Below are 25,679 nucleotides of genomic sequence, written 5' to 3'. Positions count from 1 at the left end.
TTACCCTAACAATCACACTCATAACTTTAGTACACCTCAATCAGGTCTCCTCTCATCCTTCTCTGCTCTGAGGAAAACAATCCCAGCCCATCCAGACTCTCTTTTTGACTGAATCACTTCAGCCCAGGCAACATATTGGTAACTGTCCTCTGCATCTTCACAAGTGTAATCATATCCCTCCTATACTGTAGTGATCAAACCTTCACATAACACTCCAGCTGTGACCTACTAAGCATCCCATACAGCTTATCCTATCTGTCTTTTTATCTACTCGGCCTGCTGTTTTCATAGATAGGCATTCCAAGGTTCCACTCATCCTTCATATTTCCTAGGGTCTTGTCAGTCAACAAACACTTCCTTGCCTTGTTTGTCCTCCTATGGTCAGTCAGCTTTGAAAAATTAATATCAAAGTCCATGCAATCACCTCCCTTATCTCCCACAGCTGCCTGGGATACATCTCATCAGGGCTAGTAATTTTGTCCACTTTGGATAATGTAAATAGCTTATTTGAAACCTCAGCTATGCCTTCCAATTCTATATACAGTTTGTCATTATAATGAAACCTACTCTTCCTCTGTTGTTCTCTTGTCCCTATTATAATCATAAACCACCTTTCGAACTTTCATTAATGTTACTCACCAGTGTTTTTTGTATATTTTCACTCTTCACTCTTCTAATGTTTTTTCAAGTAATCCCTCATTGGATTATACTCCATTACAGCATCCTCTGTTTTGAGCACTTGATATCTGCTATAAACTTGTTTCTTTTTTGCCTTTATCTATTCATAGGATGAGGGCGTTGCTGGCTTGACCATCCCTAATTTCCACATTGTTGTGGATCTGGAGTCACAGGTAGGCCATTCCAGGTAAAGATAGCAGGTTCCTTCCCTGAAGGGCATTAGTGAACCAGAAGGGTTTGTCCAACAATCAACAATGGATTCATTGTCATCATTAGACTCTTAATTCCAGATTTTAAAAAAAAATGAATTCAAATCTACCATCGCAGGATTCAAACCTGGGTCCCTAGAACATTATCTTGGTCTCTGGATTAAAAGTCCTGCGATAATGCAACTGGGTTATTGATTAATCAAATTTTCCACATACTATTGAAATATAGAATAATTGTAGGAAATAGCAAATTTAGATGTGCACTCAGGAGCTTGCAAGGAGGTGACCATATCCAGTGCCATCTTGCATCCAATAAATCAGAGTTGAAATCAGAGATCTCCAAACTTATAACTCACACCATTCACTTTTACAGGTGCATGTTGGCTCTGTGCATTCACTGTTAAACTTACTGATACAAGAAAATAAATTAGACGAAATGAGTTGTGCTGCAATGTCTGGTATCAAAATTCCAAAATTTCAGGAATCTCCACAATCTGTGAATGGTAGTATTGAATTGACTTAGCTTCATTGTCACATATATTCAAATCAGTATGGTGAAATTTTGATAAGTTGCCATTCACAACATCATCTGAGATACAAAGGTAGGTAGCTACACTTCTTCAGTTACTCATTAGTTACAAAGCAAGTGTCACCTACGCATGGTGCCATCTTAGGTACAGAGTACCTAGGTAGAATCCTTAGTTACAGAATAGAGAAATGAAGAAAAAAAGTTACATTGCAGCTATACACAATATAACCATAGGTCAGAAAAACAGGAAGTTAAAAAACAAACATCACAGTCTATCTCCAAGGGCTCTCTGCAGCAGACCAGCGCAGCGGTTCTTCCCATGGTCTGACTGCTGGCTGCCATCACACGCTGCACTGGGTCACTGCCCCCATTTCGCCCTGTGCTGCTGGTCACTGGCGTCTCTGCTTTAGCCCACTGACCACCGACCCCGCTTCAATGGCTGGGAGTCAGAGACCAGGGCCAGGTGTCCGAGGTTGAAAGAAGGGAGGAAACGAGGGAGAAAGAATGAAAGAAGAAAATGAATGGGTGGAGCAGACAAGCTCTGGCTGGAGTGTCCTACTTTGCTGCCATCTTACCTGAACTTGGTAAAATGGCACTGAGAATTAAAGCTGATTTGACATTACCAAAGTCTTTTATCTTTACAGCTAACATTTACAGCTGTCTAACATGGAACATGGAACGTTCAGCCCAGGAACAGGCCCTTTGACCCATAATGTTGTGCCGAATATGACGTCAAATTAAACTAATCCCATCTGTCTGCCCTTAGTCCATATATCCATTCATTTCCTGCATATTCATGTGCTTATCTAAAAGTCCCTTAAATGTCCTTAAGATGTCTGCCTTCACCACCACCTCTGGCAGTGTTTTCCACAGTACTATTATTCTTTGTGTTAAAAAAAAACTTACCCCTCACATCTCCTTTGAACTTTCCCCCTCTCACTTTTAATGCATGCCCCTTGTATCAGGTATTTCAACTCTGGGAAAAAGATTGTGACTGCCAACCCATAATTTTATAGACTTCTACCGAATCTCCCCTCCCCTCAAAGAGAAAACAAATCAAATTTAATTAGCCTCTCCTTATAGCTCATACCCTCTAATCCAGGCAGAATCCTGTAAACCCTCTTCCAAACCCTCTCAAAGCCTGCATATCTTTCCTGTTATGTGGCGGCTGGAATTGAATGCAACACTCTTAAGTGTGGCCTAACCAAAGTCTTATAAAGCTGCAACATGACATTCTGACTCTTGTACTCAATTCCCCGACCAATAAAGGCAAGTGTGCCATAGATATATTTACATATCTATCACTTCTTTATCACAATCTTCATTGCCTTTGTCCTTTGCTCGGGGCATACTCACCATCTATTTCACTTCCTTCTCTTCCCCCGTGTATTTCACAGAAAAAAAATATAACTTTTCAAATCTTTTCAAGTCTTAAAAAGAGTGACATTCAACTCTTAAACAATGTCTGCTCCTTTCTCTCCAGTTGCTTTCAGACCTGCTGAGTTTCTCCTGAACTTGCCTTATTTAAATCAGCACGTAGCCTCCGAATGAACATTGATGTTTAAGGATAGTAAGTTGTAAATCTGGCCCATCACTTTAAGGGCACTGTTTAATCCAATGTTTTATTCATTGGAGGAAATTAGCTGAAATAGCTGATTCCCAGACAATGATCAGTTGAAGTACCAGATAACAACAGATTGTAATCTTCCAGCCGCAGATCAGAAGGTGCTACACCAAAATTAATAATTCTCTCCTTTTTCTGGAAACTGTCTTACATCTGTAATCAATTAAGAACAAACTATCGAAGTTAGACTCAACAATCACTGAAATAATTATTTCAGATACATATATAATCAGCACTATTCACAGATAAATGCTAAAATTGATCACCATTTTTTCTTGCAACTGCCTTTTTATGCAACTTCCAGTTCATATTTCTCTCTGTCCCTCTATTTTATACTTATGGTTGGTCATAACACTTCTGACACTTTTATTGTCCTCTTTTTATCTTTCTGCCTTTGACTTATTGCCCCTTCACTCTTTCCATTTTACTCTTCCGTCGGGTTGATAAAAAGGGCACTGAATTGACCAAGTGTTATCATTCAAAACCAAATGCATGGAGACACCACTTACTCCTAAATTACCAATAACTAATAGCAATAATTTAATAATGACACTGAAACTACAAATAAAATGGAATAATTTTAATGATTAAAATCGTAGGGCTGAATTGTACCATTTTAAAGCTGTGTTATTTTGAGGGAGCATCACGGTGGGTGTACTGACGTGGTTGACAGCTATTGTCTGTTTCTCATCTTGTTAATAATGCAACCGCTCTCTTTGGCATTCTTCACATTCCAGTATGTGGCAGATGAAACAATATTCCTGCCATTGACCGGACCTTCCCGTTCACTGAAATGAGGAGAAACTTCATCACCTGGGGAATGGTGAGCCTGTGGAATTTGTTACCACAGAAAGCAGTAGAGACCAAAGGAACAGTGTGGCTCAGTGGTTAGCACTACTGCCTCACAGTAGCAAGCACTTGGCTTTGATTCCAGCCTTGCATGACTGTGTGGAGTTTGCACTTTCTCCTTGTGTCTGTGTGGGTTCTATCCGGGTGCTCTGGTTACCTCCCATGGTCCAAAGATGCACAGATTAGGTAGGTTGGCTAAACTATAGTGTCCAGGGATGTGCAGACTAAGTGGATTAGCCATGGAGACTGCAGGGTTACAGGGATAGGGTGGAATGATATATTGGGGGTAGTGCAGACCCAGTGTATGAAAGAGGGATTCTATGGTTCACTGTATGAATTCAAGAATGAGTGGATATTATACTTGGGATGAAAGGATATGGGGAGGAAGCAGGAAAAGGCAATTGAGTTCGATGATCGGTCTTAAGTATATTGATGGTGAAGCAGAATCAAAGGGCTGATTGGCCTAGCTCTGCTGCTGTTTTCTGTGTTACAAGCTGTTGTCACCATATTTAAAGCCAAATTGCTGAAAACCTCAGATTCTCCAAGCCAGGAACCAACCCACAAATATACATCACTAGGGATGGCTCAGTGGCACAGTGGTTAGCCTCACAGCGCCAGGGACCCAGGTTCAATTCCTGCCTCAGGCAGCTGTCTGTGTGGAGTTTGCACATTCTCCCCGTATCTGCGTGGGCTTCGTCCAGGTGCCCTGGTTTCCTCCCACAATCCAAAGATGTGCGGTAAGGTGAATTGGCCATGCTAAATTGCCCTCAGTGTTAGGTGCATTAGTCAGGGTTAAATCTTGGGTAGGGGAATAGGCCTGGGTGGGTTGCTCTTCATAGGGTTGGTGTGGACTTGTTGGGCCAAGTGGCCTGTTTCCATCTGTGGAGAATCTAATTTAGTCTCAGAAAGGGAAGCTCCTTCTTCTTTAGGTCCTGGTGGCTGCAAAGGAGGGCCATCATCGAGTGGTGGACCATGAAAGGAGGAAAAGACCAGGTCTATGCTCTCTGGCATTTAGAAGAGTCAGAGGTAATTTAATTGAAGCATATAAGATCCTGAAGGGACTTGACCGGGTCGAAGTGGAAAGGCTGTTTCCTCATGTGGGAGAATCTAGAACTAGGAGTCTTGGTTAAAAATACGGGCTACCCACTGAAAACAGAGATGAAGAAACATTACCTCAGAGTTTGTGAATCTTTAGAAATCCCTTCCTCAAAAGTCAGTTGATGCAGAATCTTTAAATAATTATAAAAACATGACCAAGGGGATTGTCAGATATATGCAGAAATGTAGAGTTGAGGTTAAAATCAGATCAGCCTTAATCTTATTGAATGGTAGGACAAACTCAAAGGGCCAAGTGGCCTACTCATGTTCCTTGTTGATATATTTTTATGTTCAACCACAGTCAGCCTGGATACAGCAAACAATCCAGGTCAGTGTCATCTGTCGAGCCAGAAGAACAAAGAACAAAGAAAATTTACAGCCCAGGAACGGGTCTTTAGGCCCTCCAAGCCTGAGCCGATACATATCTACTGTCTATACCTGTTGTCTAATTCCTAAGCATCTGTAACCCTCTGCTCCCCACTTACTCATGCATTTGTCCAGATGCATCTTAAATGAATCTACCGTGCCTGCCTCTACCACCTCTGCTGGCAACGTATTTCAGAATCCCACCACCCTCTGTATGAAGTACTTGCTGCGTGTATCCCCCTTAAACTTTTCACCTCTCACCTTGAAAGCGTGACATCTCATTATTGAATCCTTCACCCTGGGAAAAAGCTTATCTCTATCCACCCTGTCTATACCTTTCATGATTTCGTAAACCTCAACCAGGTCGTCCCTCAATCTCCTTTTTTCTAATGAAAACAAACTTAATCTACTCAACCTTTCTTCATAGATAGCACCTTCCATACCAGACAACATCCTCGTAAACCTTTTCTGCACCCTCTCCAAAGTATCCACATCCTTTTGGGAATGTGGTGACCAGAACTGCACACAGTATTCTAAATGCGGCCAAACCAACATAGTGTGCAATTTTAACATGACCTGCCAGCTCTTATACTCAATACTCCATTCGATGAAGGCAAGCATACTATATGCCTTCTTGACCACTCGATCCACATATGCAGCAGAGTGAGAGTCAGACATAATGCAGAGCAGTGCAGGATGAAAGCACTCTGCAAGGATATGCACTACCGTCTTCTCTCTGCTTCACTCATCAGGACAATGCTCTCTCCAAAACATCCACCACATACAAATCTCACCAATAATCCTGGACTACCATTCTCAATATTGCAGATATCAGCACCACTCATTGGGTTTCAACTGCCTCATCCTCCACAATGACTAACACTGCTTGCTCTACGGCTAAAAGGCCAAATAAGTCACAGTGGATGGCAGCCTCTAAGTAATTTTAAAATGAATGAGAATTAGAAATGAAGCTAAGAGCCGCAAGATGCATTCAGTGTAGATTCAAGAAAAGGAGGTGTGACACTGTGTAAAGTGATCAGGCAGGAGCATACAGGTTAAATCTCCAAAATGATGTCCTTAAAGTTTGAAGTGAATTCTCGATAGATCCCAGGTCATCACTGAGGCTGGTGGTTTAGAGACAGATCAGTGAGTGTCCTGGTTTAGAAAAAGTGCAGTGAATGTCCTGATTTAGAGAGAGTGCAGTGAGTGTCCTGGTTTGAAGAGAGTGCAGTGAGTGTCCTCGTTTAGAGAGAGTGCAGTGAGGGTGGTGTTTTAGAGACTGCACTGAACGTCGTGGTTTAGAGAGAGTGCACTGAGGGTGGTGGTTTAGAGAGAGTGCAGTGCGATTGGTGGTTTAGAGAGAGGGCAGTGAGGGTGGGGGTTTAGAGATAGTGCAGTGGGGCTGGTGGTTTAGAGAGAATGCAATGGGGCCGGTTATTTAGAGAGAGTGCAGTCAGGTTGGTGGTTTAGATGGAATGCGGTGAGGGTGGTGGTTTAGAGAGAGTGCAGTGGGGCTAGTGGTTTAGAGAGAGTGTGGTGAGGGTGGTGGTTTAGAGAGAGTGCGGTGAGGGCGGTGATTTAGAGAGAGTGCAGTGGGACTGGTGGTTTAGAGAGAGTGCGGTGAGGGTGGTGGTTTAGAGAGAGTGCAGTGTGGCTGGTGGTTTAGAGAGAGTGCGGAGAGAGTGGTGGTTTATAGAGAGTTTGGTGGAGTTGGTGGTTTAGAAAGACTGCACTAAGGGTGGTGGTTTAGAGAGAGGGCAGTGGGGCTGGTGGTTCCGAGAGAGCACAGTGAGGGCAGTGGTTTAGAGAGAGTGAGGTGAGGGTGGTGGTTTAGAGAGAGCGCGGTGAGGGCAGTGGTTTAGAGAGAGTGCGGTGAGGGCGGTGGTTTAGAGAGAGTACGGTGAGGGCGGTGGTTTAGAGAGAGTGCGATGAGGGCGGTGGTTTAGAGAGAGTACAGTGAGGGCGGTAGTTTAGAGAGAGTGCGGTGAGGGTGGTGGTTTAGAGAGAGTGCGATGAGGGCGGTGGTTTAGAGAGAGTGCGGTGAGGGTGGTGGTTTAGAGAGAGTGCGGTGAGGGCGGTGGTTTAGAGAGAGTACGGTGAGGGCGGTGGTTTAGAGAGAGTGCGGTGAGGGTGGTGGTTTAGAGAGAGTGCGGTGAGGGTGGTGGTTTAGAGAGAGTGCAGTGAGGGTGGTGGTTTAGAGAGATTGCAGTGGGGCTGGTGGTTTAGAGAGAGTGCGGTGAGGGTGGTGGTTTTGAGAGAGTGCAGTGAGAGTGGTGGTTTAGAGAGAGTGCGGTGAGGGTGGTGGTTTAGAGAGAGTGCGGTGAGGCTTGTGGTTTAGAGAGAGTGCAGTGAGAGTGGTGGTTTAGAGAGAGTGCGGTGAGGGTGGTGGTTTAGAGAGAGTGCAGTGAGGGTGGTGGTTTAGAGAGAGTGCAGTGAGGGTGGTGGTTTAGAGAGATTGCAGTGGGGCTGGTGGTTTAGAGAGAGTGCGGTGAGGGTGGTGGTTTTGAGAGAGTGCAGTGAGAGTGGTGGTTTAGAGAGAGTGCGGTGAGGGTGGTGGTTTAGAGAGAGTGCGGTGAGGCTTGTGGTTTAGAGAGAGAGCAGTGAGAGTGGTGGTTTAGAGAGAGTGCGGTGAGGGCGATGGTTTAGAGAGAGTGAGGTGAGGGTGGTGGTTTAGAGAGAGTGCGGTAAGGGTGGTAGTTTAGAGAGAGTGCAGTGAGGGTGGTGGTTTAGAGAGAGTGCAGTGAGGGTGGTGGTTTAGAGAGAGTGCAGTGAGATTGGTGGTTTAGAGAAAGTGCGGTGAGGGAGTTGGTTTAGAGATAGTGCGGTGAGGGTGGTGGTTTAGAGAGCGTGCAGTGAGGTTGGTGGTTTAGAGAGGATGCAGTGAGGGTGGTGGTTTAGAGAGAGTGCGGTGAGGGTGGTGGTTTAGAGAGAGTGCGGTGAGGGTGGTGGTTTAAAGAGAGTGCAGTGAGGGTGGTGGTTTAGAGAGTGTGCAATGAGGGTGGTGGTTTAGAGAGTGCAGTGGGGCTGGTGGTTTCGAGAGAATGCAGTGAGCGTGGTGGTTTAGAGAGATTGCAGTGGGGCTGGTGGTTTCGAGAGAGTGAGGTGAGGCTGGTGGTTTAGAGAGAGTGCGGTGAGGGTGGTGGTTTAGAGAGAGTGCAGTGAGGGTGGTGGTTTAGAGAGTGTGCAATGAGGGTGGTGGTTTAGAGAGTGCAGTGGGGCTGGTGGTTTCGAGAGAATGCAGTGAGCGTGGTGGTTTAGAGAGATTGCAGTGGGGCTGGTGGTTTCGAGAGAGTGAGGTGAGGCTGGTGGTTTAGAGAGAGTGCGGTGAGAGCGGTGGTTTAGAGAGCGTGCAGTGAGGGCAGTGGTTCAGAGAGAGTGCGGTGAGGGTGGTGGTTTAGAGAGAGTACAGTGAGGGTGGTGGTTTAGAGAGTGTGCAATGAGGGTGGTGGTTTAGAGAGTGCAGTGGGGCTGGTGGTTTCGAGAGAATGCAGTGAGCGTGGTGGTTTAGAGAGATTGCAGTGGGGCTGGTGGTTTCGAGAGAGTGAGGTGAGGCTGGTGGTTTAGAGAGAGTGCGGTGAGGGTGGTGGTTTAGAGAGAGTGCAGTGAGGGTGGTGGTTTTAGAGAGAGTGCAGTGAGAGCGGTGCTTTAGAGAGAGTGTAGTGAGGCTGGTGGTTTTAGAGAGAGTGCAGTGAGCGTGGTGGTTTAGAGAGAGTGCGGTGAGGGAGGTGGTTTAGAGAGAGTGCAATGAGAGCGGTGGTTTAGAGAGCGTGCAGTGAGGGCGGTGATTCAGAGAGCGTGCAGTGAGGTTTGTGGCTTAGAGAGAGTGCAGTGAGATTGGTGGTTTAGAGATAGTGCGGTGAGGGAGGTGGTTTAGAGAGAGTGCAGTGGGGCTGGTGGTTTAGAGAGAGTGCAGTGAGGCTGGTGATTTTAGAGAGAGTGCAGTGAGCGTGGTGGTTTAGAGAGAGTGCAGTGAGGGTGGCGGTTTAGAGAGAGTGCAGTGAGCGTGGTGGTTTAGAGAGAGTGCAGTGAGGGTGGCGGTTTAGAGAGAGTGCAGTGAGCGTGGTGGTTTAGAGAGATTGCAGTGAGGGTGGCGGTTTAGTGAGAGTGCAGTGAGCGTGGCGGTTTAGAGAGAGTGCAGTGAGCGTGGTGGTTTAGAGAGAGTGCGGTGAGGGAGTTGGTTTAGAGAGAGTGCAGTGAGGGAGGTGGTTTAGAGAGAGTGCAGTGAGAGCGGTGGTTTAGAGAGCGTGCAGTGGGGGCGGTGATTCAGAGAGCGTGCAGTGAGGTTTGTGGCTTAGAGAGAGTGCAGTGAGGGTGGTGCTTTAGAGAGAGTGCAGTGGGGCTGGTGGTTTAGAGAGAGTGCAGTGGGGCTGGTGGTTTAGAGAGAGTGCAGTGAGGCTGGTGATTTTAGAGAGAGTGCAGTGAGCGTGGTGGTTTAGAGAGAGTGCAGTGAGGGTGGCAGTTTAGAGAGAGTGCAGTGAGCGTGGTGGTTTAGAGAGAGTGCGGTGAGGGTGGTGGTTTAGACAGAGTGCAGTGAGGCGGTGGTTTAAAGAGAGTGCGGTGACGGCGGTGGTTTAGAGAGAGCGCGGTGAGGGTGGTGGTTTAGAGAGAGTGCAGTGAGGGTTGTGTTTTAGAGAGAGTGCGGTGAGGGTGGTGGTTTAGAGAGAGCGCAGTGATGGTGGGGGTTCAGAGAGAGTGCAGAGAGTGCGGTGGTTTAGAGAGAGTGCAGTGAGGGTGGTGGTTTAGAGAGAGTGCGGTGTGTCTGGTGGTTTAGAGAGAGTGCAGTGAGGGTGGTGGTTTAGAGAGATTGCAGTGGGGCTGGTGGTTTCGAGAGAATGCAGAGAGCGAGGTGGTTCAGAGCGATTGCAGTGGGGCTGGTGGTTTTGAGAGATTGCAGTGGGACTGGTGGTTTAGAGAGAGTGCAGTGAGGGTGGTGGTTTAGAGAGTGCAATGGGTCTGGTGGTTTTGAGAGAGTGCAGTGAGCGAGGTGGTTCAGAGCGATTGCAGTGGGGCTGGTGGTTTCGAGAGAGTGAGGTGAGGCTGGTGATTTAGAGAGAGTGCAGTGAGGGTGGTGGTTTAGAGAGTGCAGTGGGGGTGGTGGTTTAGAGAGTGCAGTGGGGCTGGTGGTTTCGAGAGAGTGCAGAGAGCGAGGTGGTTCAGAGCGATTGCAGTGGGTCTGGTGGTTTCGAGAGAGTGAGGTGAGGCTGGTGATTTAGAGAGAGTGCAGTGAGGGTGGTGGTTTAGAGAGAGTGCGGTGAGGGCGGTGATTTAGAGAGAGTGCAGTGTGGCTGGTGGTTTAGAGAGAGTGCAGTGAGGGTGGTGGTTTAGAGAGAATGCAGTGAGCGTGGTGGTTTAGAGAGATTGCAGTGGGGCTGGTGGTTTCGAGAGAGTGCGGTGAGGGTGGTGGTTTAGAGAAAGTGCATTGAGGGTGGTGATTTAGAGAGAGTTCAGTGAGGTTGGTAGTTTAGAGAGATTGCAGTGGGGCTGGTGGTTTAGAGAGAGGGCAGTGAGGGTGGTGGTTTAGAGAGTGCAGTGGGTCTGGTGGTTTAGGGAGAGTACAGTGAGTGTGGTGGTTTAGAGAGATTGCAGTGTGGCTTGTGGTTGAGAGAGAGTGAGGTGAGGCTGGTGGTTTAGAGAGAATGTGGTGAGGGTGGTGGTTTAGAGAGAGTGCAGTGAGGGTGGTGGTTTTAGAGAGAGTGCGGTGAGAGCGGTGGTTTAGAGAGAGTGTAGTGAGGGTGGCGGTTTAGAGAGAGTGCAGTGAGCGTGGTGGTTTAGAGAGAGTGCAGTGAGGGAGGTGGTTTAGAGAGAGTGCAATGAGAGCGGTGGTTTAGAGTGCGTGCAGTGAGGGTGGTGATTCAGAGAGCGTGCAGTGAGGTTTGTGGCTTAGAGAGAGTGCAGTGAGATTGGTGGTTTAGAGATAATGCGGTGAGAGAGGTGGTTTAGAGAGAGTGCAGTGGGGCTGGTGGTTTAGAGAGAGTGCAGTGAGAGCGGTGATTTTAGAGAGAGTGCAGTGAGCGTGGTGGTTTAGAGAGAGTGCAGTGAGGGTGGCGGTTTAGAGAGAGTGCAGTGAGCGTGGTGGTTTAGAGAGAGTGCAGTGAGGGTGGCGGTTTAGAGAGAGTGCAGTGAGCGTGGCGGTTTAGAGAGAGTGCAGTGAGGGTGGCGGTTTAGTGAGAGTGCAGTGAACGTGGTGGTTTAGAGAGACTGCGGTGAGGAAGTTGGTTTAGAGAGAGTGCAGTGAGAGCGGTGGTTTAGAGAGTGTGCAGTGAGGGCGGTGATTCAGAGAGCGTGCAGTGAGGTTTGTGGCTTAGAGAGAGTGCAGTGAGATTGGTGGTTTAGAGAGAGTGCGGTGAGGGAGGTGGTTTAGAGAGAGTGCAGTGGGGCTGGTGGTTTACAGAGAGTGCAGTGAGGGTGGTGGTTTAGAGAAAGTATGGTGAGGGAGGTGGTTTAGAGAGAGTGCAGTGAGAGCGGTGGTTTAGAGAGCGTGCAGTGAGGGCGGTGGTTCAGAGAGCGTGCAGTGAGGTTTGTGGCTTAGAGAGAGTGCAGTGAGATTTGTGGTTTAGAGAGAGTGCAGTGAGGGAGGTGGTTTAGAGAATGTGCAGTGAGGGCGGTGGTTCAGAGAGCGTGCAGTGAGGGCGGTGGTTCAGAGAGCATGCAGTGAGGCTTGTGGTTTAGAGAGAGTACAGTGAGGTTGGTATTTTAGAGAGAGTGCAGTGAGCGTGGCGGTTTAGAGAGAGTGCAGTGAGGGTGGTGGTTTAGAGAGAGTGCAGTGAGCGTGGCGGTTTAGAGAGAGTGCAGTGAGCGTGGCGGTTTAGAGAGAGTGCAGTGAGGGTGGTGGTTTAGAGAGAGTGCAGTGAGCGTGGCGGTTTAGAGAGAGTGCAGTGAGCGTGGTGGTTTAGAGAGAGTGCAGTGAGGGTGGTGGTTTAGAGAGAGTGCAGTGAGGGTGGTGGTTCAGAGAGAGTGCAGTGAGGGTGGTGGTTTAGAGAGAGTTCAGTGGGGCTGGTGGTTTAGAGAGGTGAGGGAGGCGGTTTAGAGAGAGTGCAGTGAGAGCGTGGTTTAGAGAGCGTGCAGTGAGATTGGTGGTTTAGAGAGAGTGCAGTGAGGGCGGTGGTTCAGAGAGCATGCAGTGAGGCTTGTGGTTTAGAGAGAGTGCAGTGAGGTTGATGGTTTCGAGAGAGTGCTGTGGGGCTGATGGTTTAGAGAGAGTACAGTGAGCGTGGCGGTTTAGACAGAGTGCAGTGAGGGTGATGGTTTAGAGAGAGTGCAGTGGGGCTGGTGGTTTAGAGAGAGTACAGTGAGGTTAGTATTTTAGAGAGAGTGCAGTGAGCATGGCGGTTTAGAGAGAGTGCAGTGAGGCTGGTGGTTTTAGAGAGAGTGCAGTGAGCGTGGTGGTTTAGAGAGATTACGGTGAGGGAGATGGTTTAGTGAGAGTGCAGTGAGAGCGGTGGTTTAGAGAGTGTGCAGTGAGGGCGGTGATTCAGAGAGCGTGCAGTGAGGTTTGTGGCTTAGAGAGAGTGCAGTGAGAATGGTGGTTTAGAGAGAGTGCGGTGAGGGAGGTGGTTTAGAGACAGTGCAGTGAGAGCGGTGGTTTAGAGAGCGTGCAGTGAGGTTTGTGGCTTAGAGAGAGTGTAGTGAGATTGGTGGTTTCGAGAGAGTGCGGTGAGAGCGGTGGTTTAGAGAGAGTGCAGTGAGAGCGGTGGTTCAGAGAGCATGCAGTGAGGTTTGTGGCTTAGAGAGAGTGTAGTGAGATTGGTGGTTTCGAGAGAGTGCGGTGAGGGAGGTGGTTTCGAGAGAGTGCGGTGAGGGAGGTGGTTTAGAGAGCGTGCAGTGAGGGCGGTGGTTCAGAGAGCGTGCAGTGAGGGCGGTTGTTCAGAAAGCATGCAGTGAGGCTTGTGGTTTAGAGAGAGTACAGTGAGGTTGGTATTTTAGAGAGAGTGCTGTGAGGGTGGTGGTTTAGAGAGAGTACAGTGAGGTTGGTTTTTAGAGAGAGTGCAGTGAGCGTGGCGGTTTAGAGAGAGTGCAGTGAGGGTGGCGGTTTAGAGAGAGTACAGTGAGGGTGGTGGTTTAGAGAGAGTACAGTGAGGTTGGTATTTTAGAGAGAGTGCAGTGAGCGTGGCGGTTTAGAGAGAGTGCAGTGAGGGTGGCGGTTTAGAGAGAGTGCAGTGAGCGTGCTGGCTTAGAGAGAGTGCAGTGAGCGTGGCGGTTTAGAGAGAGTGCAGTGAGGGTGGCGGTTTAGAGAGATTGCAGTGGGGCTGGTGGTTCAGAGAGAGTTCAGTGAGTGCGGTGGTTCAGAGAGCGTGCAGTGAGGTTTGTGGCTTAGAGAGAGTGCAGTGAGATTGGTGGTTTAGTGAGAGTGCAGTGAGAGCGGTGGTTTAGAGAGCGTGCAGTGAGGGCGGTGGTTCAGAGAGCGTGCAGTGAGGGTGGTGGTTTAGAGAGAGTGCAGTGAGGTTGGTATTTTAGAGAGAGCGCAGTGAGCGTGGCGGTTTAGAGAGAGTGCAGTGAGGGTGGTGGTTTAGAGAGAGTACAGTGAGGTTGGTATTTTAGAGAGAGTGCAGTGAGCGTGGCGGTGTAGAGAGAGTGCAGTGAGGGTGGCGGTTTAGAGAGAGTGCAGTGAGCGTGGCGGTTTAGAGAGAGTGCAGTGAGGGTGGCAGTTTAGAGAGAGTTCAGTGAGGTTGGTATTTTAGAGAGAGTGCAGTGAGCGTGGCGGTGTAGAGAGAGTGCAGTGAGGGTGGCGGTTTAGAGAGAGTGCAGTGAGCGTGGTGGTTTAGAGAGAGTGCAGTGAGGGTGGCGGTTTAGAGAGAGTGCAGTGAGGGTGGCGGTTTAGAGAGAGTGCAGTGAGGGTGGCGGTTTAGAGAGAGTGCAGTGAGGGTGGCGGTTTAGAGAGAGTTCAGTGAGGTAGGTATTTTAGAGAGAGTGCAGTGAGCGTGGCGGTGTAGAGAGAGTGCAGTGAGGGTGGCGGTTTAGAGAGAGTGCAGTGAGCGTGGTGGTTTAGAGAGAGTGCAGTGAGCGTGGCGGTTTAGAGAGAGTGCAGTGAGGGTGGCGGTTTAGAGAGAGTGCCGTGAGGGTGGTGGTTTAGAGAGAGTGCAGTGAGGGTGGTGGTTTAGAGAGAGTGCGGTGAGGGTGGTGGTTTAGAGAGAGTGCGGTGAGGGTGGTGGTTTAGAGAGAGTGCAGTGAGGGTGGTGGTTTAGAGAGATTGCAGTGGGGCTGGTGGTTTAGAGAGAGTGCGGTGAGGGTGGTGGTTTAGAGAGAGTGCAGTGAGGGTGGTGGTTTAGAGAGAGTGCGGTGAGGGTGGTGGTTTCGAGACAGTGCGGTGAGGCTTGTGGTTTAGAGAGAGTGCAGTGAGGGCGGTGCTTTAGAGAGAGTGAGGTGAGGGTGGTGGTTTAGAGAGAGTGCGGTGAGGGTGGTGGTTTAGAGAGAGTGCGGTAAGGGTGGTAGTTTAGAGACAGTGCAGTGAGGGTGGTGGTTTAGAGAGAGTGAAGTGCGATTGGTGGTTTATAGAAAGTGCGGTGAGGGAGTTGGTTTAGAGAGAGTGCAGTGAGAGCGGTGGTTTAGAGAGCGTGCAGTGAGGGCGGTGGTTTAGAGAGAGTGTAGTGAGGGTGGCGGTTTAGAGAGAGTGCAGTGAGCGTGGTGGTTTAGAGAGAGTGCAGTGAGGGAGGTGGTTTAGAGAGTGTGCAGTGAGGGCGGTGATTCAGAGAGCGTGCAGTGAGGTTTGTGGCTTAGAGAGAGTGCAGTGAGATTGGTGGTTTAGAGAGAGTGCGGTGAGGGAGGTGGTTTAGAGAGAGTGCAGTGGGGCTGGTGGTTTACAGAGAGTGCAGTGAGCGTGGTGGTTTAGAGAAAGTACGGTGAGGGAGGTGGTTTAGAGAGAGTGCAGTGAGAGCGGTGGTTTAGAGAGCGTGCAGTGAGGGCGGTGGTTTAGAGAGAGTGTAGTGAGGGTGGCGGTTTAGAGAGAGTGCAGTGAGCGTGGTGGTTTAGAGAGAGTGCAGTGAGGGAGGTGGTTTAGAGAGTGTGCAGTGAGGGCGGTGATTCAGAGATCGTGCAGTGAGGTTTGTGGCTTAGAGAGAGTGCAGTGAGATTGGTGGTATAGAGAGAGTGCGGTGAGGGAGGTGGTTTAGAGAGAGTGCAGTGGGGCTGGTGGTTTACAGAGAGTGCAGTGAGCGTGGTGGTTTAGAGAAAGTACGGTGAGGGAGGTGGTTTAGAGAGAGTGCAGTGAGAGCGGTGGTTTAGAGAGCGTGCAGTGAGGGCGGTGGTTCAGAGAGCGTGCAGTGAGGTTTGTGGCTTAGAGAGAGTGCAGTGAGGGAGGTGGTTTAGAGAATGTGCAGTGAGGGCGGTGGTTCAGAGAGCGTGCAGTGAGGGCGGTGGTTCAGAGAGCATGCAGTGAGGCTTGTGGTTTAGAGAGAGTACAGTGAGGTTGGTATTTTAGAGAGAGTGCAGTGAGCGTGGCGGTTTAGAGAGAGTGCAGTGAGGGTGGTGGTTTAGAGAGAGTGCAGTGAGCGTGGCGGTTTAGAGAGAGTGCAGTGAGCGTGGCGGTTTAGAGAGAGTGCAGTGAGGGTGGTGGTTTAGAGAGAGTGCAGTGAGCGTGGCGGTTTAGAGAGAGTGCAGTGAGCGTGGTGGTTTAGAGAGAGTGCAGTGAGGGTGGTGGTTTAGAGAGAGTGCAGTGAGGGTGGTGGTTCAGAGAGAGTGCAGTGAGGGTGGTGGTTTAGAGAGAGTGCAGTGGGGCTGGTGGTTTAGAGAGGTGAGGGAGGCGGTTTAGAGAGAGTGCAGTGAGAGCGTGGTTTAGAGAGCGTGCAGTGAGATTGGTGGTTTAGAGAGAGTGCAGTGAGGGCGGTGGTTCAGAGAGCATGCAGTGAGGCTTGTGCTTTAGAGAGAGTGCAGTGAGGTTGATGGTTTCGAGAGAGTGCTGTGGGGCTGATGGTTTAGAGAGAGTACAGTGAGCGTGGCGGTTTAGACAGAGTGCAGTGAGGGTGATGGTTTAGAGAGAGTGCAGTGGGGCTGGTGGTTTAGAGAGAGTACAGTGAGGTTAGTATTTTAGAGAGAGTGCAGTGAGCGTGGCGGTTTAGAGAGAGTGCAGTGAGGCTGATGGTTTAGAGAGAGTACAGTGAGCGTGGCGGTTTAGACAGAGTGCAGTGAGGGTGATGGTTTAGAGAGAGTGCAGTGGGGCTGGTGGTTTAGAGAGAGTACAGTGAGGTTAGTATTTTAGAGAGAGTGCCGTGAGCTTGGCGGTTTAGAGAGAGTGCAGTGAGGCTGGTGGTTTTAGAGAGAGTGCAGTGAGCGTGGTGGTTTAGAGAGAGTGCGGTGAGGGAGATGGTTTAGTGAGAGTGCAGTGAGAGCGGTGGTTTAGAGAGTGTGCAGTGAGGGCGGTGATTCAGAGAGCGTGCAGTGAGGTTTGTGGCTTAGAGAGAGTGCAGTGAGAATGGTGGTTTAGAGAGAGTGCGGTGAGGGAGGTGGTTTAGAGAGAGTGCAGTGAGAGCGGTGGTTTAGAGAGCGTGCAGTGAGGGCGGTGGTTCAGAGAGCGTGCAGTGAGGTTTGTGGCTTAGAGAGAGTGCAGTGAGATTGGTGGTTTCGAGAGAGTGCGGTGAGGGAGGTGGTTTCGAGAGAGTGCGGTGAGGGAGGTGGTTTAGAGAGCGTGCAGTGAGGGCGGTGGTTCAGAGAGCGTGCAGTGAGGGCGGTGGTTCAGAAAGCATGCAGTGAGGTTTGTGGTTTAGAGAGAGTACAGTGAGGTTGGTATTTTAGAGAGAGTGCTGTGAGGGTGGTGGTTTAGAGAGAGTACAGTGAGGTTGGTTTTTAGAGAGAGTGCAGTGAGGGTGGCGGTTTAGAGAGAGTGCAGTGAGGGTGGTGGTTTAGAGAGAGTACAGTGAGGTTGGTATTTTAGAGAGAGTGCAGTGAGCGTGGCGGTTTAGAGAGAGTGCAGTGAGCGTGGTGGCTTAGAGAGAGTGCAGTGAGCGTGGTGGCTTAGAGAGAGTGCAGTGAGCGTGGCGGTTTAGAGAGAGTGCAGTGAGGGTGGCGGTTTAGAGAGATTGCAGTGGGGCTGGTGGTTCAGAGAGAGTTCAGTGAGGGCGGTGGTTCAGAGAGCGTGCAGTGAGGTTTGTGGTTTAGAGAGAGTGCAGTGAGATTGGTGGTTTAGTGAGAGTGCAGTGAGAGCGGTGGTTTAGAGAGCGTGCAGTGAGGGCGGTGGTTCAGAGAGCGTGCAGTGAGGGTGGTGGTTTAGAGAGAGTGCAGTGAGGTTGGTATTTTAGAGAGAGTGCAGTGAGCGTGGCGGTTTAGAGAGAGTGCAGTGAGGGTGGTGGTTTAGAGAGAGTTCAGTGAGGTTGGTATTTTAGAGAGAGTGCAGTGAGCGTGGCGGTGTAGAGAGAGTGCAGTGAGGGTGGCGGTTTAGAGAGAGTGCAGTGAGCGTGGTGGTTTAGAGAGAGTGCAGTGAGGGTGGCGGTTTAGAGAGAGTGCAGTGAGGGTGGCGGTTTAGAGAGAGTGCAGTGAGGGTGGCGGTTTAGAGAGAGTGCAGTGAGGGTGGCGGTTTAGAGAGAGTTCAGTGAGGTAGGTATTTTAGAGAGAGTGCAGTGAGCGTGGCGGTGTAGAGAGAGTGCAGTGAGGGTGGCGGTTTAGAGAGAGTGCAGTGAGCGTGGTGGTTTAGAGAGAGTGCAGTGAGCGTGGCGGTTTAGAGAGAGTGCAGTGAGGGTGGCGGTTTAGAGAGAGTGCCGTGAGGGTGGTGGTTTAGAGAGAGTGCAGTGAGGGTGGTGGTTTAGAGAGAGTGCGGTGAGGGTGGTGGTTTAGAGAGAGTGCGGTGAGGGTGGTGGTTTAGAGAGAGTGCAGTGAGGGTGGTGGTTTAGAGAGATTGCAGTGGGGCTGGTGGTTTAGAGAGAGTGCGGTGAGGGTGGTGGTTTAGAGAGAGTGCAGTGAGGGTGGTGGTTTAGAGAGAGTGCGGTGAGGGTGGTGGTTTCGAGACAGTTCGGTGAGGCTTGTGGTTTAGAGAGAGTGCAGTGAGGGCGGTGCTTTAGAGAGAGTGAGGTGAGGGTGGTGGTTTAGAGAGAGTGCGGTGAGGGTGGTGGTTTAGAGAGAGTGCGGTAAGGGTGGTAGTTTAGAGACAGTGCAGTGAGGGTGGTGGTTTAGAGAGAGTGCAGTGAGGGTGGTGGTTTAGAGAGAGTGCAGTGCGATTGGTGGTTTATAGAAAGTGCGGTGAGGGAGTTGGTTTAGAGAGAGTGCAGTGAGAGCGGTGGTTTAGAGAGCGTGCAGTGAGGGCGGTGGTTTAGAGAGAGTGTAGTGAGGGTGGCGGTTTAGAGAGAGTGCAGTGAGCGTGGTGGTTTAGAGAGAGTGCAGTGAGGGAGGTGGTTTAGAGAGAGTGCAATGAGAGCGGTGGTTTAGAGAGCGTGCAGTGAGGGCGGTGATTCAGAGAGCGTGCAGTGAGGTTTGTGGCTTAGGGAGAGTGCAGTGAGATTGGTGGTTTAGAGATAGTGCGGTGAGGGAGGTGGTTTAGAGAGAGTGCAGTGGGGCTGGTGGTTTAGAGAGAGTGCAGTGAGGCTGGTGATTTTAGAGAGAGTGCAGTGAGCGTGGTGGTTTAGAGAGAGTGCAGTGAGGGTGGCGGTTTAGAGAGAGCGCAGTGAGCGTGGTGGTTTAGAGATAGTGTAGTGAGGGTGGCGGTTTAGAGAGAGTGCAGTGAGCGTGGCGGTTTAGAGAGAGTGCAGTGAGGGTGGCGGTTTAGTGAGAGAGCAGTGAGCGTGGTGGTTTAGAGAGACTGCGGTGAGGAAGTTGGTTTAGAGAGAGTGCAGTGAGAGCGGTGGTTTAGAGAGTGTGCAGTGAGGGCGGTGATTCAGAGAGCGTGCAGTGAGGTTTGTGGCTTAGAGAGAGTCAGTGAGATTGGTGGTTTAGAGAGAGTGCGGTGAGGGAGGTGGTTTAGAGAGAGTGCAGTGGGGCTGGTGGTTTAGAGAGAGTGCAGTGAGCGTGGTGGTTTAGAGAAAGTACGGTGAGGGAGGTGGTTTAGAGAGAGTGCAGTGAGAGCGGTGGTTTAGAGAGCGTGCAGTGAGGGCGGTGGTTCAGAGAGCGTGCAGTGAGGTTTGTGGCTTAGAGAGAGTGCAGTGAGATTGGTGGTTTAGAGAGAGTGCGGTGAGGGAGGTGGTTTAGAGAGAGTGCAGTGAGGGAGGTGGTTTAGAGAGAGTTCAGTGAGATTTGTGGTTTAGAGAGAGTGCAGTGAGGGCGGTGGTTCAGAGAGCATGCAGTGAGGCTTGTGGTTTAGAGAGAGAACAGTGAGGTTGGTATTTTAGAGAGGGTGCAGTGAGCGTGGCGGTTTAGAGAGAGTGCAGTGAGCGTGGCGGTTTAGAGAGAGTGCAGTGAGGGTGGTGGTTTAGAGAGAGTGCAGTGAGCGTCGTTGTTTAGAGAGAGTGCAGTGAGCGTGGCGGTTTAGAGAGAGTGCAGTGAGGGTGGCGGTTTAGAGAGAGTGCAGTGAGCGTGGCGGTTTAGAGAGAGTGCAGTGAGCGTGGTGGTTTAGAGAGAGTGCAGTGAGGGTGGTGGTTTAGAGAGAGTGCAGTGAGCGTGGCGGTTTAGAGAGAGTGCAGTGAGGGTGGTGGTTTAGAGAGAGTGCAGTGAGCGTGGCGGTTTAGAGAGAGTGCAGTGAGCGTGGCGGTTTAGAGAGAGTGCAGTGAGGGTGGTCGTTTAGAGAGAGTGCAGTGAGCGTCGTTGTTTAGAGAGAGTGCAGTGAGCGTGGCGGTTTAGAGAGAGTGCAGTGAGGGTGGCGGTTTAGAGAGAGTGCAGTGAGCGTTGCGGTTTAGAGAGAGTGCAGTGAGCGTGGTGGTTTAGAGAGAGTGCAGTGAGCGTGGTGGTTTAGAGAGAGTGCAGTGAGGGTGGTGGTTTAGAGAGAGTGCAGTGAGGGTGGTGGTTCAGAGAGAGTGCAGTGAGGGTGGTGGTTTAGAGAGAGTGCAGTGGGGCTGGTGGTTTAGAGAGGTGAGGGAGGCGGTTTAGAGAGAGTGCAGTGAGAGCGTGGTTTAGAGAGCGTGCAGTGAGATTGGTGGTTTAGAGAGAGTGCAGTGAGGGCGGTGGTTCAGAGAGCATGCAGTGAGGCTTGTGCTTTAGAGAAAGTGCAGTGAGGTTGGTGGTTTCGAGAGAGTGCAGTGAGCGTGGTGGTTTAGAGAGAGTACAGTGAGTGTAGCGGTTTAGACAGAGTGCAGTGAGGGTGATGGTTTAGAGAGAGTGCAGTGGGGCTGGTGGTTTAGAGAGAGTACAGTGAGGTTAGTATTTTAGAGAGAGTGCAGTGAGCGTGGCGGTTTAGAGAGAGTGCAGTGAGGCTGATGGTTTAGAGAGAGTACAGTGAGCGTGGCGGTTTAGACAGAGTGCAGTGAGGGTGATGGTTTAGAGAGAGTGCAGTGGGGCTGGTGGTTTAGAGAGAGTACAGTGAGGTTAGTATTTTAGAGAGAGTGCCGTGAGCTTGGCGGTTTAGAGAGAGTGCAGTGAGGCTGGTGGTTTTAGAGAGAGTGCAGTGAGCGTGGTGGTTTAGAGAGAGTGCTGTGAGGGAGATGGTTTAGTGAGAGTGCAGTGAGAGCGGTGGTTTAGAGAGTGTGCAGTGAGAGCGGTGATTCAGAGAGTGTGCAGTGAGGTTTGTGGCTTAGAGAGAGTGCAGTGAGAATGGTGGTTTAGAGAGAGTGCGGTGAGGGAGGTGGTTTAGAGAGAGTGCAGTGAGAGCGTTGGTTTAGAGAGCGTGCAGTGAGGGCGGTGGTTCAGAGAGCGTGCAGTGAGGTTTGTGGCTTAGAGAGAGTGTAGTGAGATTGGTGGTTTCGAGAGAGTGCGGTGAGGGAGGTGGTTTCGAGAGAGTGAGGTGAGGGAGGTGGTTTCGAGAGAGTGCGGTGAGGGAGGTGGTTTAGAGAGCGTGCAGTGAGGGCGGTGGTTCAGAGAGCATGCAGTGAGGCTTGTGGTTTAGAGAGAGTACAGTGAGGTTGGTATTTTAGAGAGAGTGCAGTGAGCGTGGCGGTGTAGAGAGAGTGCTGTGAGGGTGGTGGTTTAGAGAGAGTACAGTGAGGTTGGTTTTTAGAGAGAGTGCAGTGAGGGTGGCGGTTTAGAGAGAGTGCAGTGAGGGTGGTGGTTTAGAGAGAGTGCAGTGAGCGTGGCGGTTTAGAGAGAGTGCAGTGAGGGTGGCGGTTTAGAGAGATTGCAGTGGGGCTGGTGGTTCAGAGAGAGTGCAGTGAGGGCGGTGGTTCAGAGAGCGTGCAGTGAGGTTTGTGGCTTAGAGAGAGTGCAGTGAGATTTGTGGTTTAGAGAGAGTGCAGTGAGAGCGGTGGTTCAGAGAGCATGCAGTGAGGCTTGTGGTTTAGAGAGAGTACAGTGAGGTTGGTATTTTAGAGAGAGTGCAGTGAGCGTGGCGGTGTAGAGAGAGTGCTGTGAGGGTGGTGGTTTAGAGAGAGTACAGTGAGGTTGGTTTTTAGAGAGAGTGCAGTGAGGGTGGTGGTTTAGAGAGAGTGCAGTGAGGGTGGTGGTTTAGAGAGCGTGCAGTGAGGGCGGTGGTTCAGAGAGCGTGCAGTGAGGGCGGTGGTTCAGAGAGCGTGCAGTGAGGTTTGTGGCTTAGAGAGAGTGCAGTGAGATTGGTGGTTTAGAGAGAGTGCAGTGAGGGTGGTGGTTTAGAGAGAGTGCAGTGAGGTTGGTATTTTAGAGAGAGTGCAGTGAGCGTGGCGGTTTAGAGAGAGTGCAGTGAGGGTGGTGGTTTAGAGAGAGTACAGTGAGGTTGGTATTTTAGAGAGAGTGCAGTGAGCGTGGCGGTGTAGAGAGAGTGCAGTGAGGGTGGTGGTTTAGAGAGAGTGCAGTGAGCGTGGCGGTTTAGAGAGAGCACAGTGAGGTTGGTATTTTAGAGAGAGTGCAGTGAGCGTGGCGGTTTAGAGAGAGTGCAGTTAGGGTGGCGGTTTAGAGAGAGTGCAGTGAGCGTGGTGGTTTAGAGAGAGTGCAGTGAGCGTGGCGGTTTAGAGAGAGTGCAGTGAGGGTGGCGGTTTAGAGAGAGTGCAGTGAGATTGGTGGTTTAGACAGCGTGCAGTGAGGGCGGTGGTTCAGAGAGCGTGCAGTGAGGGCGGTGGTTCAGAGAGCATGCAGTGAGGGTGGTGGTTTAGAGAGAGTGCAGTGAGGTTGGTATTTTAGAGAGAGTGCAGTGAGCGTGGCGGTTTAGAGAGAGTGCGGTGAGGGTGGTGGTTTAGAGAGAGTACAGTGAGGTTGGTATTTTAGAGAGAGTGCAGTGAGCGTGGCGGTGTAGAGAGAGTGCAGTGAGGGTGGCGGTTTAGAGAGAGTTCAGTGAGGTTGGTATTTTAGAGAGAGTGCAGTGAGCGTGGCGGTGTAGAGAGAGTGCAGTGAGGGTGGCGGTTTAGAGAGAGTTCAGTGAGGTTGGTATTTTAGAGAGAGTGCAGTGAGCGTGGCGGTGTAGAGAGAGTGCAGTGAGGGTGTTGGTTTAGAGAGAGTGCAGTGAGGGTGGTGGTTTAGAGAGAGTGCAGTGCGATTGGTGGTTTAGAGAAAGTGCGGTGAGGGAGTTGGTTTAGAGAGAGTGCAGTGAGAGCGGTGGTTTAGAGAGCGTGCAGTGAGGCTGGTGGTTTAGAGAGAGTGCAGTGAGGGTGGTGGTTTAGAGAGAGTGTAGTGAGGGAGTTGGTTTAGAGAGAGTGCAGTGAGAGCGGTGGTTTAGAGAGCGTGCAGTGAGGTTTGTGGCTTAGAGAGAGTGCAGTGAGATTGGTGGTTTAGAGAGAGTGCGGTGAGGGAGGTGGTTTAGAGAGAGTGCAGTGAGGGAGGTGGTTTAGAGAGAGTTCAGTGAGATTTGTGGTTTAGAGAGAGTGCAGTGAGGGCGGTGGTTCAGAGAGCATGCAGTGAGGCTTGTGGTTTAGAGAGAGAACAGTGAGGTTGGTATTTTAGAGAGAGTGCAGTGAGCGTGGCGGTTTAGAGAGAGTGCAGTGAGCGTGGCGGTTTAGAGAGAGTGCAGTGAGGGTGGTGGTTTAGAGAGAGTGCAGTGAGCGTCGTTGTTTAGAGAGAGTGCAGTGAGCGTCGTTGTTTAGAGAGAGTGCAGTGAGCGTGGCGGTTTAGAGAGAGTGCAGTGAGGGTGGCGGTTTAGAGAGAGTGCAGTGAGCGTGGCGGTTTAGAGAGAGTGCAGTGAGCGTGGCGGTTTAGAGAGAGTGCAGTGAGGGTGGTGGTTTAGAGAGAGTGCAGTGAGGGTGGTGGTTTAGAGAGAGTGCAGTGAGCGTGGCGGTTTAGAGAGAGTGCAGTGAGGGTGGTGGTTTAGAGAGAGTGCAGTGAGCGTGGCGGTTTAGAGAGAGTGCAGTGAGCGTGGCGGTTTAGAGAGAGTGCAGTGAGGGTGGTGGTTTAGAGAGAGTGCAGTGAGCGTCGTTGTTTAGAGAGAGTGCAGTGAGCGTGACGGTTTAGAGAGAGTGCAGTGAGGGTGGCGGTTTAGAGAGAGTGCAGTGAGCGTGGCGGTTTAGAGAGAGTGCAGTGAGCGTGGTGGTTTAGAGAGAGTGCAGTGAGCGTGGTGGTTTAGAGAGAGTGCAGTGAGGGTGGTGGTTTAGAGAGAGTGCAGTGAGGGTGGTGGTTCAGAGAGAGTGCAGTGAGGGTGGTGGTTTAGAGAGAGTGCAGTGGGGCTGGTGGTTTAGAGAGGTGAGGGAGGCGGTTTAGAGAGAGTGCAGTGAGAGCGTGGTTTAGAGAGCGTGCAGTGAGATTGGTGGTTTAGAGAGAGTGCAGTGAGGGCAGTGAGGCTTGTGCTTTAGAGAGAGTGCAGTGAGGTTGGTGGTTTCGAGAGAGTGCAGTGAGCGTGGTGGTTTAGAGAGAGTACAGTGAGTGTGGCGGTTTAGACAGAGTGCAGTGAGGGTGATGGTTTAGAGAGAGTGCAGTGGGGCTGGTGGTTTAGAGAGAGTACAGTGAGGTTAGTATTTTAGAGAGAGTGCAGTGAGCGTGGCGGTTTAGAGAGAGTGCAGTGAGGCTGATGGTTTAGAGAGAGTACAGTGAGCGTGGCGGTTTAGACAGAGTGCAGTGAGGGTGATGGTTTAGAGAGAGTGCAGTGGGGCTGGTGGTTTAGAGAGAGTACAGTGAGGTTAGTATTTTAGAGAGAGTGCCGTGAGCTTGGCGGTTTAGAGAGAGTGCAGTGAGGCTGGTGGTTTTAGAGAGAGTGCAGTGAGCGTGGTGGTTTAGAGAGAGTGCGGTGAGGGAGATGGTTTAGTGAGAGTGCAGTGAGAGCGGTGGTTTAGAGAGTGTGCAGTGAGAGCGGTGATTCAGAGAGTGTGCAGTGAGGTTTGTGGCTTAGAGAGCGTGCAGTGAGAATGGTGGTTTAGAGAGAGTGCGGTGAGGGAGGTGGTTTAGAGAGAGTGCAGTGAGAGCGGTGGTTTAGAGAGCGTGCAGTGAGGGCGGTGGTTCAGAGAGCGTGCAGTGAGGTTTGTGGCTTAGAGAGAGTGTAGTGAGATTGGTGGTTTAGAGAGAGTGCGGTGAGGGAGGTGGTTTCGAGAGAGTGAGGTGAGGGAGGTGGTTTCGAGAGAGTGCGGTGAGGGAGGTGGTTTAGAGAGCGTGCAGTGAGGGCGGTGGTTCAGAGAGCGTGCAGTGAGGGCGGTGGTTCAGAAAGCATGCAGTGAGGCTTGTGGTTTAGAGAGAGTACAGTGAGGTTGGTATTTTAGAGAGAGTGCAGTGAGCGTGGCGGTGTAGAGAGAGTGCTGTGAGGGTGGTGGTTTAGAGAGAGTACAGTGAGGTTGGTTTTTAGAGAGAGTGCAGTGAGGGTGGCGGTTTAGAGAGAGTGCAGTGAGGGTGGTGGTTTAGAGAGAGTGCAGTGAGCGTGGCGGTTTAGAGAGAGTGCAGTGAGGGTGGCGGTTTAGAGAGATTGCAGTGGGGCTGGTGGTTCAGAGAGAGTGCAGTGAGGGCGGTGGTTCAGAAAGCGTGCAGTGAGGTTTGTGGCTTAGAGAGAGTGCAGTGAGATTGGTGGTTTAGAGAGCGTGCAGTGAGGGCGGTGGTTCAGAGAGCGTGCAGTGAGGGCGGTGGTTCAGAGAGCGTGCAGTGAGGTTTGTGGCTTAGAGAGAGTGCAGTGAGATTGGTGGTTTAGAGAGAGTGCAGTGAGGGTGGTGGTTTAGAGAGAGTGCAGTGAGGGTGGTGGTTTAGAGAGAGTACAGTGAGGTTGGTATTTTAGAGAGAGTGCAGTGAGCGTGGCGGTGTAGAGAGAGTGCAGTGAGGGTGGTGGTTTAGAGAGAGTGCAGTGAGCGTGGCGGTTTAGAGAGAGTACAGTGAGGTTGGTATTTTAGAGAGAGTGCAGTGAGCGTGGCGGTTTAGAGAGAGTGCAGTGAGGGTGGCGGTTTAGAGAGAGTGCAGTGAGCGTGGTGGTTTAGAGAGAGTGCAGTGAGCGTGGCGGTTTAGAGAGAGTGCAGTG

The 25,679-nt window shown here is 50.6% G+C and overlaps 1 long non-coding RNA gene across 1 annotated transcript in view; it reads left to right on the top strand.

The window, feature by feature from the left end:
* Positions 1 to 590: 590 nt before the first annotated feature.
* Positions 591 to 25,679, top strand: part of LOC148147280 (uncharacterized) — a 100,797-nt gene continuing 75,708 nt past the window's right edge. Inside the window, exon 1 of the long non-coding RNA XR_015759847.1 lies at positions 591 to 851. This is a non-coding gene — a long non-coding RNA (uncharacterized LOC148147280). The remainder of the gene's footprint in view (positions 852 to 25,679) is intronic.

Source organism: Chiloscyllium plagiosum, unplaced genomic scaffold, assembly GCF_037043375.1.
Source record: "Chiloscyllium plagiosum isolate Xiang-an unplaced genomic scaffold, Cpla_swu_hap1 HiC_scaffold_17, whole genome shotgun sequence".
Lineage (NCBI taxonomy): Eukaryota > Metazoa > Chordata > Chondrichthyes > Orectolobiformes > Hemiscylliidae > Chiloscyllium > Chiloscyllium plagiosum.
This window is presented reverse-complemented; position numbering and strand designations above follow the sequence as displayed.